Genomic DNA, 14,596 nt, shown 5'->3' with positions numbered 1-14,596 from the left:
TCCAGAGTGACCGCTCTCTCCATGACTCCCTTGTCTGGTCCACACTCCCCTCCAGCTCCACCACACTCGGCACTTTGCCCTGCTACCGCAGGAAGGGCTACACCTGCCCCTACACCTCCTCCCTCACCCCCATCCCAGGCACCAAGATGACTTTCCACATCAAGCAGATGTTCACTTGCACATCAGCCAATGTGGTATACTGCATCCGTTGTACCCGGTGTGGCCTCCTCTACATTGGGGAAACCAAGCGGAGGCTTGGGGACCACTTTGCAGAACACCTCCTCTCGGCTCGCACTAAACAACTGACCCTCCCAGTCACGAACCATTTCAACTCCCCCTCCCATTCCTCAGACGACATGTCCATCCTGGGCCTCCTGCAGTGCCACAACAATGCTACCTGAAGGTTGCAGAAACAGCAACTCATATTCTGCTTGGGAACCCTGCAGTCCAATCGTATCAATGTGGACTTCACTACCTTCAAATTCTGCCCTCCCCCTACCACATCCCAAAACCAGCTCAGCTTGTCCCCACCTCCCTAGCCTGTCCTTCCTCCCACGTCAAGCTTCACCCCCACCTCCTACCTCCTAGCTTCACCCACCCACTTGACTTGTCCGTCCTCCCTGGACTGACCTATCCCATCCCCAACACCCCACCAACACTCACCCTTACTGGCTCCATCCCTACCTCTTTTACCTGTCTGTCTCCTCTCCACCTGTCTTCTCCTCTATCCATCTTCTATCTGCCTCCCCCCTCTCCCTACTTATTTCAGAACCCCCTTCCCCTCCCCCATTTCTGAAAAAGCATCTAGGCCTGAAACATGAGCCTTCCTGCTCCTCTAATGCTGCTTGGCCTGATGTGTTCATTCAGCTCTACACCTTGTTATCTCTAGAGTCGAGCTTCTTGAGTTTTTTTAGTGTCGTTCTCACCCTGGCAGATGAAAAGTCTCCACCATACTCCTGGCTTGTGCCTTGTGGTTTGCAGAAAAGCTCTGGGAAGTAAGGAAGTGAGTTGCTTATGATAGGATTCCCAGCCACTGACCTATTGTCATAGCCATATTGGTTTGATGCCTGGTCCAGTTTAGTTCTGTTCAATGGTGATTTCCAGGATGTTGATACTGGGGGGATTCAACAATGTTAATGTCATTGAACATCAAAGCATGATGGTTAGATTCTTTCTTGTTGGAGGTGGTCATTACAAGGCACTTGTACAGCACAAGCCCAAACCTGAAGGAGAGAAACTGCAGAAAGCTGCAACACAAAGACATTTGGAGTTGCTAGTTCATGAAACACAGAAAACTAGCAAACAGGTAATCAAGAAGGTTAATGAAATGTTGGCCCCTATTTCAAGCAGCTGGAGTATAACAGTACGGAAGTCTTATCCCAACAGTACAAGGTGCTGGTGAGGGCACATCTGGAATATTGTGAGCAATTATTCAAGGAAAGATATTTCATTGGAGACAGTGCAAAGATTATTCACAAAGATGACCCTGAATATGGATACCTTGCCTTATGAACAAAAGTTAAACAGCTTGCAACTTTTCCTCACTGAAGAATGAGAGGTGACCTAATTGAAACATTAAGATTCTGAACGGGATTGACAGGGTAAAAGCTGAAAGGCTTTTCCCCTCATGGCAGAGTCTAAGATCAGAGGGCATAGTCTCAGAATAAAGACCAACGACTTATTGAATTGAAGATAATAAAGTGTGAGGCTGGATGAACACAGCAGGACCAGCAGCATCTCAGGAGCACAAAAGGCCCGAAACCCAGCTTTTGTGCTCCTGAGATGCTGTTGGGCCTGCTGTGTTCATCCAGCCTCACATTTTATTATCTTGGATTCTCCAGCATCTGCAGTTCCCATTATCACTGACTTATTGAATTGAATGCTTTATTGTCACTTGTTCTTAATAAACAAGTACAGTTCTTCCGCCTCTGCCACATCTGCTCCCAGGATGAGGCATTCCACTCCTGCACATCCCAGATGTCCACGTTCTTCCAGGGCCGCAACTTTCCCCCCGCAGTGGTCAAGAACACCCTTGGCCGCGTCTCCCGCATTTCCCGCAACAGATCCCTCATACCCCACCCCAGCAACAACCGCCCCAAGAGAATCCCCCTTGTCCTCACATACCAACCCACCACCCTCCGGATACAACTCATCATCCTCCGACACTTCTGCCATCTACAATCTGACCCCACCACCCAAGATATCTTTCCATCCTCCCCTTGTCTGCCTTCTGGAGAGACCAGACTCTCCATGACTCCCTTGTCCACTCCACACTCCCCTCCAACCCCACCACACCCGGCACCTTCCCCTGCCACCGCAGGAAGTGCTACACTTGCCCCCACACCTCCTCCCTCACCCCCATCCCAGGCCCCCAGGTAACTTTCCATATTAAGCAGAGGTTCACCTGCACATCTGCCAATGTGGTATACTGTATCCACTGTACCCGGTGTGGCTTCCTCTACATTTGGGAAACCAAGCGGAGTCTTGGGGACCACTTTGCAGAACACCTCCGCTCGGTTCGCAATAAACAACTGCACCTCCCAGTCGCGAACCATTTTAACTCCCCCTCCCATTCCTCAGACGACATGTCCATCATGGGTCTCCTGCAGTGCCACAATGATGCCACCCAAAGGTTGCAGGAACAGCAATTCATATTCCACTTGGGAACCCTGCAGCCCAATGGTAGCAATGTGGACTTCGCAAGCTTCAAAATCTCCCCTTCCCCCAATGCATCCCAAAACCAGCCCAACTCATCCCCTCCCCCCACTGCATCCCAAAACCAGCACAGCTTGTCCCCGCCTCCCTAACCTGTTCTTCCTCTCACCTATCCCCTCCTCCCACCTCAAGCCGTACGTCCATTTCCTACCTACTAACCTCATTCCGCCTCCTTGACCTGTCCGTCTTCCCTGGACTGACCTATCCCCTCCCCTCCTCCCCACTCATTCTCTCCTCTCCATCTATCTTCTTTTCTCTCCATCTTCGGTCTGCCTCCCCCTCTCTCCCTATTTATTTCAGAACCCTCTCCCCATCCCCCTCTCTGATGAAGGGTCTAGGCCCGAAATGTCAGCTTTCGTGCTCCTGAGATGCTGCTTGGCCTGCTGTGTTCATCCAGCTCCACACTTTGTTATCTTACAGTGAAAAGTCTAATATTTTGCCATGTTCTGGCACAATTTTGAGTTACAGATATAACTAAAATATAACTAACAACAGAGTTCTTCCTCCGTTCTTGTGCTCTGTTCAACATAGGGAGGAGGGGTCACCACAAAAGGCTTCATGCTCACCAATGCCCCCTGCCCCCATCACAGTCGGCTTCAGGGGTCCCGCTCCAGGGCCAGCCCCTATGCCACCGCTCTGCCACCAAGAATACCATACCACATTGCTACCAAAGCAACTATCAGTCCTGTCTTTCTGCCAGGAGTACTGATTTGGGCCTACTGTGTTTTTACAGCTGACCAACACTAACCACAGATGCTAGCCTACTGTCGCTGCCATCTTGAAAACTGGGGCCGTTGCCACTGCCTCAAGTCCTGCGCTGGGCGCCGAAGTCACCAGCACCATCTCTCACCGCTGGATCCACACTCACTGCCATCACGAGCTCTCTGAGGTCTCGCTCTCCCCAAGGAGCCAACTCCTGCCACGGGAGGCTAGGCCCGCTCTCACCCTGCCTTGGACACCAAACAGACCTTCAAAGTGGAAAATAAAAGAAAGAGAGCAAAAGAAAAGAGTAAAAGCAAAGGGGAAAAGAGAATAAAAAGAAACAAGGAAAGAAGATGGAAGCTGATAAGCCCCAGGCCAGGAGCTTGGTCACAGTGCTGCTACCTCACCATCTTGAAGCATCTTAAGACTGAGAAGTGGAGGAACGTTTGAATCTCTGGAACTGCTTGCTACAGAGGGATTTGTGGGGCAGAGTCCTCGTGCATATTTAAGGCTGAGATAGATTCTTGATCAGTAGGGGATTCAAGGGTTATGGTGCTTAGGAGGAGGGGAAAGTGGATGTGAGGAACGTCAGATCAGCTACAATTCTCATAAATAGTAAAGAAGACTTGAGGGGCTGAATGGCCTATTCCTGTATACATTTCTTTCGCTCTTATGGGTCTTGTCCAGGTCTAGCCATATTTGGACATGGACTGCTTCAGCATCTGAGAAGTCTTAAATGGTGCTGAACATTCTGATTGGTGAACATACTTCCTCTGAGCTTATAATGAAGGGAAGATCAATGATGAAGTAATAAAAGATGGTTGGGCCTAGGGCACTACCCCAAGGAACTCTTGCAGAGATAGACCTGAAGCTGAGATGACCAATCTCCAACAGCCATAGCCATTATCTTGTGTGCCAGTTATGATGTCAACCAGTGGGAATATTTCCCCAATTCCCATTGACTTCAGTTTTGCTAGATGCTGCTATCAGTTAAATTTTGCAACCAAGTGTTGAACGGTGAGAGATGATTTTCGTTCATGAGCAGCAGGAGGCCTAATTACATGCATTAATATTGATATGTCATCTCACCACATTGATATGCAGTCTCCCAATCTCCCTCCTGCTGAATAGAAACTAGACAACAAATCCTGACATGAATTTCAGAGCAGGTGCCTGATGACTCCAGCTTGCTGCTTGCTTTTTTGACATGACATCAGTCACTTATGTATCAGGGCATGTTCCATGGGCCTTGACTACATGCTTCCCCCACCTTGCACCCCCCTCCATCCATCAGGACCTCCAGGTGTCTATCAGTGAATCAGTTACCAAGTGCTCCCTGTCCAAACATGATTAGGATAAATGACAGAAACCATGCATGGCAGCTGTGAATTGCCAACAGTTTATTGTATATACGACTGGGCTCTAACAAGGTGTGAGCATCAGGAATTCTAGGAGATCCCAGTAATAGGTTACATGTTCACCTGAGTACAGTGAGAGAACATGATAAGCAGGGCACTAATGGTGAATGGTGCATGGATAATAAATCAAATTTGGGACGACATTTTACGAAATCTTCACCAGTGCTCATGGAAAGAAACGCTCAATGAACTTCATCAAAAGTGACATTTCTCTGATTTCTGGTAAAATGCAGCCTGTAAACTCTTTCACTCTACACAGATGCTGCATGACCTTCTCAATGTATTCAATATTTTTTCTTTTGATTTCAGATTCTCACCATGAGCTTTTGTCTAATCATTAACAGAATTTGACATTATGGACTGTACATTCAGATTTAAAAGTGGCTAGTATCCCATTCAGTTTATAAAGCTGAGGAGTGATCTGATTGAAATCTTTAGAATGATAAAGGGCCTCAATGGAATAGATAGAGTTAAACAATTTCCATTGGTGTAGCAATCTAGAATAATGGACTTTAACCTCAAATTAGTACCAAGCCATTCAGGAGTGAGATTAAAGAGTCCATTTCCACAAAAAGGGAAGTGGAATTTTACAACTCCACAAGAAGAGACTATGGATGTCCGGTCATTTTAAACTTTTTAAACTGAAATCGATAATTTCTTTGTGAAGAATAATGAGGAATATGGAACAAAGATGGACAAATGGCAAACAAATTAGCCACCATCTTATTGAGTGTCAGACATACTTGAGAAACAATGTCTTTTCTTGTGCATGTTTTCAAGCCATGCAATGTTTTTACCACCGGAAACAGTTGAGACAAATTATGAAGTAGAAAATGTTATGATACACTGACCAAATGAGTTTAAAAAGCCTCTTTCCATGTTGTAAATGTGCTGTAATGAAGGATCACTAACCTAAATCTGGTGAGGAGCAAAACAAAGTTAATGTGAATTGTTGAGTGTTTTCAGGATTTTCTGTTTTTATTTCAGATTTCTAGTATCTACAGCTTTTTGCCTTTGAATTTGACTTAATGTTTGGAACATGCTGTAATAGCCAGGAGCCAAGTTGTATGATCTTAGACTAGCTGATGTCCAAAATCCCTATCTTGGAATATAACTAGGAATCAAAGAATGTGAACGTTGAAATATTATCACACAATGTTCCTGTGTCAAACAAAATCTATAAACAGACACATTTCACAAATGTAAAAATAAGATTGGGTGTAAATCTTCCATAGTTCATAGTCATCTGAAAATAACCTCTCACTTTGGACAGCCCCTAGTTCCCTGTCTCAACTTTAAAAAGAGAGTATGAGGAGAATAAAATGGCATCCCAAATATTGGGTGTTTTTTTTAGATGGTCATGTTAATGAGAAATATATGATGCTTGAACTTGTAAATGTTATTTCACAAGATATGAAGTGGAAAGTTATTCATTTTCCAGTGAACTCAACTCTTCTCTAACAGTCTACGATCAATGTGCCAAAATAAAATGATCTGGGGCACAGGGGAATTAGATGTCAAATTATACGTAGGTTATTTGGTCCATCAACTATGTCTCACTCACACTTCAAATTTAATTCAGTCTTCAGAGACTTAAACAATGGAGATCAGTTAAACAGACTATATATCAATCACATCTTCACTGAATATACACAATCTAATGCATCCAAGTCTATCTTTGTGTGACGTCCAGGCCAGCATTTAGTAGTATAAAATGCCTAGCATTTTTAAAATGTGTGCAGTTAAATTGGTATGGCTTATTAGTGGATACAGATTGTGATGTCCAATTGTGCTACATCCAAGGGAATGGATGCAGACAGCTTCCCATAACCTGCTCATCTTAATAATTATGACATGCAATCTAACATTAAATGCAGTATTGCCTGGCTACTTGCTGAGCAGGGGTACAGGCTCATGTGAAGCTGAATTAAAGGTAGCCTGGTACTCTCACAGAGGAGGTGACAATGCCAGCAGCAGATAATGGAGTCATCTGTTTCTCAAAATGAAGAGAAGAAACGGACCAGAAGATCAGAGAGAGGATTTCTAGATTGTGTAACTGGAGGCATTAGTTCACTAAGTGGAAAGGAGGAAAGTGGGCATAATTCCATTGGGGGTGGGGGGAATGGGCAGGGGCTCCTCTACACATAGTGTAGGGGATGGCAGCTAGGTGTAATGTTGTTGCACCAACAAGTCGAGGACCACAAATAATAGCTTAAGGATAGAAGTTCAAATCCCAATTCAGAAGCTGGTTGAATATAAATGTAATGAATAAATCTGGAACGCGATGCTAGTCTCAATCATGGAGCAGCATGAATATAGAAAATGAGATTAGGGTGCTTCATGAATACTTAATCCTTGATTTCACAAAGGAAAAGGGTGCAGACATTCTCGATTATATAGAACAAGGATAGTACAAGAAGAAGGATTAGAGGGACTGGCACCCTGAAAGGGGGTAGTATGAAAGACTGATATGATTTTTGCAGCCGCCAGCTTAGATACACACTGTGTACCTTAGAGACCAAAGCAACACGTGGCGAATCACAGACATAAGTGAGTTGGAGCCTGGTCAGAATGAGAAGCTAGCATGTGAGCCAGCTCCCCAGAAAATGAGGTGTCACAGTCAGGTTCTGCTGCAGAGGGTTTAGAAGAACACTTTGATGCGTTGGAATACAAAAAAAAGTTGAAAACACATAGAAATATTCAGTATATTCATAGGCTTGCCACAACATCTGCTGCTAATGTCAAGCAGCATGGAGTAGACCAGCCCCAGCTTAGTACATGGTTTTACACAGAGCTTATAGCCTATTTTTTCCAATTTGAATATCAAACCAACACAATGACACATGGATCTAGATGTGACACAGAATCTTTTGGCCAATGTCTCAGTTTTCATTGCAGCGCAGGCAGAAATCATGCAAGTGCCAAGATGCATCAAAACTCATACTGAGATCACGAGTAGACTTCATGTTGTCATGCAAGATTATTTTGGTTTAATATAGAAACTCACTTTTGCTTTTGATTTTTTGAACTTTACAAGTTCCATCTTTCTTTTCATCATTTATCTTGCTTTCTTTATGACTTGACATAGACTTAAATATTTAAACTTACACTTAAAGGTTCAGTTTCTGAATGTTGCAATAAGGATTCAATCTGACTGGTTAATGAGTACACAGTTACTGTCCGTCTTCATGCAGGGATGCTGGTCTCCTGTATAAATTGCTGCTCAGTCAGTCACTCATCTCTAAATCACAGGGTGTATGTTTCAAGTCCTAATTCAAGACTTAAAGACAAAAATCAACACTGAACTATAGTCTTTTGAGTGAGATTTTGAACTGAGACCCCCTCTTTGTTAGTGTGCACATGAAAAATTCCATGACACTATTTGGAAGATGACCAGCAGAATTATGAGTGGTCTCCTCATCAATATTTTATCTCTCAATCAAAACCACAAAAGCAGATTATCTAGTCATAGCTGTTTTGTGGGAGTTTGCTCAAGATGGTTTGGCTATCATGTTTATTAAATGACAACAGTGACTGCAATTGAAAAAGTACTTAGTAGAAAGCACTGCACCAAAGTATATTTCTAATCATTGCAGGTTGCAGCAAAAAAAAACATAAAAAGCAATGGGAAAGTGAATGAATGTATGTTGCCATTCAGGCATCACTAACCTCTAAAATCTGGGCCATTTTAATCTTTCTAAGTCCGTGAGCTGGTTTCAGTAAGTATTCTTACATAATATATACTTTTAGCGTCATGTCAGATTCCATCTTTGTAATCCTAGCAAAATGTTACATATTACAATGCCTAAAAAATGAAAAAAATACATTGCATATACAGATTTAGGTCATTTTTTTGCAAACAAGTTATCAGATTATAATGTTCGATTCACAATAGACTGCGTCTACCTGGTTAATACAGTGCAACTTAAGGAATACCAGAAATATAAAATTGATTAAACAGGTAGAATTTCAAAATTGTAAAGCATCCTTTAACATTTGACCAACTACAGCAATTACAGTACAGTACGTTTTTGTATAACAACTTATATCTTGTTTAGTATACGTAACATTACAATTATTTAACTACCTGGTTGAACACTCAAATTCAGAATCAGGTGGAATTCAGCAAAATCATCTAAATAGTTAAAAATAAAAAGAGATATTTTGATAAATGTGAGTGAATAATATTTCAAACCAACAAACTTGTAAAGTTTACTTAAAAACTCAATTAAATATTTACTGCCACTAGTTCAATTGTACAATTAAGAGGCTGACAGACAGTATGATAGTTACTCTGGTTAAACACTCCTTGATGAGGGTACAATATTGCAGCTGGTCTTAATCTTTCAACAAAATATGATTTAGTAACAATTTTGTTTTCAATAAATCCAGTTGTAGGTATTGTAGTAGAATTTTGAAGTACATGAGGATTTCTTGTTCACTTTACAGCTAATTAATCACAATTTTAATACAACGTTGTAGTTTAATTCACCAGATAATGTTAAATTCTTGAAGTAACAACTGGAATTTAGATATGAAGGGGACTTTGTGAACATTGGGAATCCAAAATTCTGTGCTGAGTTCCTTCATGCTGCTGCAAATTTATTGAGAACAAATTTATTGCTCATCAATCATCACCAGGCTGTTTCTGACTGCAGTGAATAGAGATTATTGATCTGAAAGTTGGGATAGGGACAAAGGTAAAAATTTGCCCTGCTATTAAGTTGAAGGAATAGTCCAATCAAGTGTGCAGAGGCACTCCTGGATCAATATGGATTAAAATCAAACCCATTTCTGGAAATAGAGACTCCTCATTACTCAAGTATGCCCAAACTGGAAATGACCTTTTCTGTGGATTCTCTTGTAACTGAAGTGTCTGATGTTCGATCAGCATGGTGACAGAAGTGACAGTCCATGGTGTCACTGCTGGAGCTTGGTTGATCCTCTCTAACTACACCACTTCTGGCATTCCTCTGGGGACCTCAGATTATTGTGAGCTTAATGTAGGTGGTCCCCAAATCAGAATGAATTCTATTCCAGAGCTTATCTCCATGTAGTCAGCTGCAGAGCTTTTGCAACAATGCCAGGGTTTGTAAGGCTCTATTTTAGGGAGACTTTATATCATTTGCACTCATTATTTTGAAGTGGCTTGCCCTGAAACACTTCCTTAGCAGATCTGCTTGGGTTTCTGCAATAAACCTAACAGAAAACATTGTGCTACCTAACTAATGTGAATTTTGTTGAGGGTGATCCGCATGTGTTGAGCCCTACATGATAGAAGGTCTTGTTGTTGATGGTTTTATCCTGCCATTAAATTCTCATACTGGACTTCTGCTTGATGTGACCCTTATCAGAGCCAGGATTCTGTGCCACACAGGAGGATGGTGATGACAATGACCTGAGAGAGTCTTTGGCCTAAAGATCAACAGCTTCCAGAGGTGATCATGGAACCTATATAGTCAGAACTTGATTGCTCAATGTGTGCACGGATATCTTCAGCAATACTTGGTCATTTTATAACTGGGAAAGATAATATTTCTTTTTGCCAAAGGCAGGTATATGGAGTTAGGCCACAGATCAACCATGACCTCACCAAATGGAACAGGCTTAAGGCCTGAATGGCCTACTCCTGTTCCTATGTTAGTGGCATCTTAAGAAAATGCACTGTCAAGTTTTGAAAATTTTTCTATAACCTCAAGATTGGAAGCATCAGTGACGTTCCATGGCGTGTGGCTTGTGCTGACGGAAATGTTACATCAATCTAGGAAGCGGTGGTTTTATGATGGCAGCATCCAAGAATTTATTTGCCACAGTCTGAATGCCTTCAATGTTACAGCCAGGGCACAGCTGTCTGCTTCTGTAACTTTGAAGTAGACACCCAGTCTGGAGAGACTGAAGAGCTTCCCTCAAGAGAACTAAATATTGAAGCCTGCAGCCATGTCCTCGTGGCTTCCTTAAGCATATTGTAGCAAAGATTAGATTCAAGAATAGTGGAGTCAAAGTGCAACTTGTCCCTTGTACTGCTGGTTAACACAAAGGCACAGACATTGTCCCATATCTAAGATTGACATCAAAGGAAGGAAGGCATATATACATCAACATAAATAGGGTGTGAAGCAGCTGTGAACATCCAAATAGCCACTGCTTGGAAGATCCAGGCCAGTGTTGGGAAACTGTACATGAAACATTTTCACCTGTGATCCTGATACAATTGCGATTATAAATATCTAGCATGATCAAAGGGAATGTTGGGTACTTAGGATGTGAAATTGATACACACAATGTAGTTTTAGGTTTTTCTTGAGGACATGCTTCAGCATCAGCTTCCTGTACAGTCTACCTGCTCTTCTCTTTTGATTTAGGCATATGATGGTGTACCCACTGTGTACACAGGTACATGTAGAATTGACACTGTTTGAGGTCACACAAACCAACTGTGAATGCATCCTTGTGAATACTCACTGCCCAGCAGTTACTTAAAACTCAGTGAAGTGTATATTGTTTGGATTTGGGGGTCTGTCAAACTTCACTCAGGAGGCACTCTGTCCCTGAGAAGTACCAACCAATCTATTGGCCTATGCAGGGAGCTCAAGCAGTCCTCAGATTCTAAGTCTCAGTGACAGAATCATAAGGGGTCTTTGTGGTGTAGTTGTAGCATCCTTATCTCTGAGCTAGGAGACCTGAGTTCAAGTTCCACCTACTCCAGAGATGTGTAATAATATGTCTGAACAGATTGATTAAAAATATCTCCAAACCAAGATGGAGGTAAATGTGGTAATCTCACGCTCAGGAGGGGAGACCCACAGTAAGATAAATGTAAAGGATGGCGGGGGGGGGGGAAGTGTGTGTGTGTGTGTGTGTGTGTGTGTGTGTGTGTGTGTGTGTGTGTGTGTGTGTGTTTGTTTTTGCCAGTAGGTGGGGTGAGGTGGGAGGACATGATGCTCAATCTTGAAAAGGGGCAAGTGAAGGAGGTACCCTCTCCCACTGAGGACCTTCCAGGCCTCGCCTTGCACTCCTGACCTCCCCCATAAGGTCTCCACATGGGACACAGGCCTTGTCCGGTAAAATCAGACTCAAGTTGGCGATGGGTAGGAGGCTAGTGGGAAGGGCTCCCAGGAATTTCATCCCAAAATTTTCCCCCAGCAACCAAAACACAGATTACAGCAAACTATATGTTATCAAATCTTGAAAAAAAAATGCATGAAGTTGCATTATAAATCTGGCAATAATTCTCCCATACCTCTTTCAGTTTTTGTACAGACAGATCATCTGTTTTTCTGCCTCCCTGTGAAGAGCCATCTACAGTCTCTGGCACATGGCACAAAAATAACCAATAACACTCACCAGTACTTTCAAGCACATTTCTTTGGAAAATCTCTAAAATTGCAACTTATCTGCTATCGGAGAGCTCCGGCCTTTCCCCATTTGTTTAGTCTGAGAATTATACATTTGCCTGGCCACACTGGCTCTAAACCTCCCATTAATAAGATCAGTGACACAAATTTGATTTCTTGTATCTTAGAGGTTTATGTTAAGATTGCAAAAGAAACAACAAACATTTTGTTAAAAAAATGGCAGAGTTCTTTTGCCCACAACATTTCCTCTTTCTTTCTTTCTCCCAGTGATGCTGATTCTTGACTGGGTTTCATTTGCATGACAAATTGTTGAACAGTGCAAGATGCAAAACACAGCTGAGCTTTATCACATAATCGCCCAACAAACATTTCCGAACTAACTCTCAGTACAGAATAAATATCAGATCAGATTCTCTGTTCTGTATAGCATAGCTACTCATTGAGCCACTGGGAGAACTTAAAAGTCAAATTGTGTTTTTTCTAACAATTTGTTGAATATAGCTTGCGTAATATTTGACCCAAAGCCCATTAAAATGAATAAAGAAGTATTTTATTCTCCAGGACAAACGTGTCATTCCATATGCTGGCACTTCACACTGGCTTTTCATTCTTAGTGTCACATTCGTGTTCACTGGAATATTTAGTGTTATGCCTCACTGGATAGCACTCTGGAAATCAGGCCAAACTATTCTCTGATTCATCTTAAAAGTTTATCAAAGTACATTAAGTCTCCAGCTGACCTGTCAGATAGACCCAGGCTACAGGAAACACAGAAAATGTTCTGTTCCTAACAAAAACTACCATCTGTTACAAATAGGTGGATTCTAACCACAGGTAAGCAACTCTTAACTGGCAGCAAATAAATGTGCTGGTCTAAAGTTTAACCATCCCTGACAATTGTCCTACACACATATAAAAGCTGACACAGACAGAAAAAAAAATAAATTGGTGTTATGGTTGCAGGGTAAAAACTGGGAAAACAGTTCAATGGCTCCAGTCACCAGGGCTTGCTGAGATGATACTTCTTTTTCCATGACTTGCTGTTCTTCAATCTCTCTTCTCCAGGTCCTTTTCGCTTTTTTGCAGGAGGCACAGGCGATTGCTACTTTAACCACAAAATATCTTCGATGCTGGTTGGAGGCCACAGCTTACATGCCTGGTGAGGGAGGAATAAACTAAATTTCATAAGGCTTGAGGTATTTTACTGGAGAAAAATAATCCAACATCTGTCCTTACAGCTGTCAAAGGCATCTGTCAGTATTGTTTATACCCAAAAGCTCTTCAACTTCCCAGGAGCCAAGCACGTACTTGTTCTCAAGCTAATGCTCCTCATCATCCACTAGTCACAACTCCATAAGCCTATCATCTGCATCTTGACACCAAACTCTGTATACACATCGCCTGAGACCAGCCTGCCGACAAACAGTCTTCCTCATTGCTTTAACAAAGAGCGGTGTGAACAGTACTAGATTGTGCTCATTTAAACTGCTGTTCATCAAGTAACTCCGACCTCAATTGCCTGCATACTAAATTGCATAATTACAACAACACTGACAAATGTGTCTATTTAATAAATAAAAGCATGTCCGAATTTGTGATTACATTAAAAGTAAGCACACAATGAGATTTGCACAGGCAGCCCTAAGATCATGAAGCAGAGATTCTTTATTCCACTGACAGTACAAACATGAAGGGAAATAACAGCTAAACAAGTTGTGTTTGCAGTATTTACATGGAATGAAGCCTATGGTTTAGATTAGGTTGAAGAATTATTTGTCCATCTACTCCCTCTTCCCTCCAAAGCTAAGCTACACAGAACAGAGAATTTGATCTGATATTTATCCAGAGTGTGTCCTTTTGACTGTTCTTGCTGCCCTCTCACTCAATTGCCAAGTGCAGCTGGAGGTCCTGGCAAAACTGCTCGAGCTCCCTTGCTCTGTGTTCTTCCTCACCAGTGCTGTTGCTGGAGATACTATTACATGAGCCTTAATTGTAATAATGGAAACATCCCAACTGCAGTTGTTTCAGTTAGGCCCTTAAGGACCATTTCTCAATTTAGAGGGTGGTGAAAACAAGTCACATTGCACTATTGCATAGATTTCAGAATGGTTCTTATACCTCGAAGGCTGTTGGATGACATCACAATCTATGATAATCTAGTGTGAAAGGTCTCCATTCTTTTCTGATGTTTTACTACATTTCCACTATGATGTAAAAATGGAGTAAAATCTCACTCTAGTTTTAGGAGTAGGAATGCTCTTTAAAATTACATTCTTAAAAATGGCTACTTCATGTCAGAATGGCCATATATATGTAGCATTTGTTATCCATGGTGATCACAAATGTTGAGATTATCTGTCAATAACCTCTCACAATTACACTTTATGACTACATCTGGTTGTGAAG

Source organism: Stegostoma tigrinum, chromosome 1, assembly GCF_030684315.1.
Source record: "Stegostoma tigrinum isolate sSteTig4 chromosome 1, sSteTig4.hap1, whole genome shotgun sequence".
In the NCBI taxonomy this organism is placed as follows: Eukaryota; Metazoa; Chordata; class Chondrichthyes; order Orectolobiformes; family Stegostomatidae; genus Stegostoma; species Stegostoma tigrinum.
Note: the sequence above shows the minus strand (reverse complement) of the source record.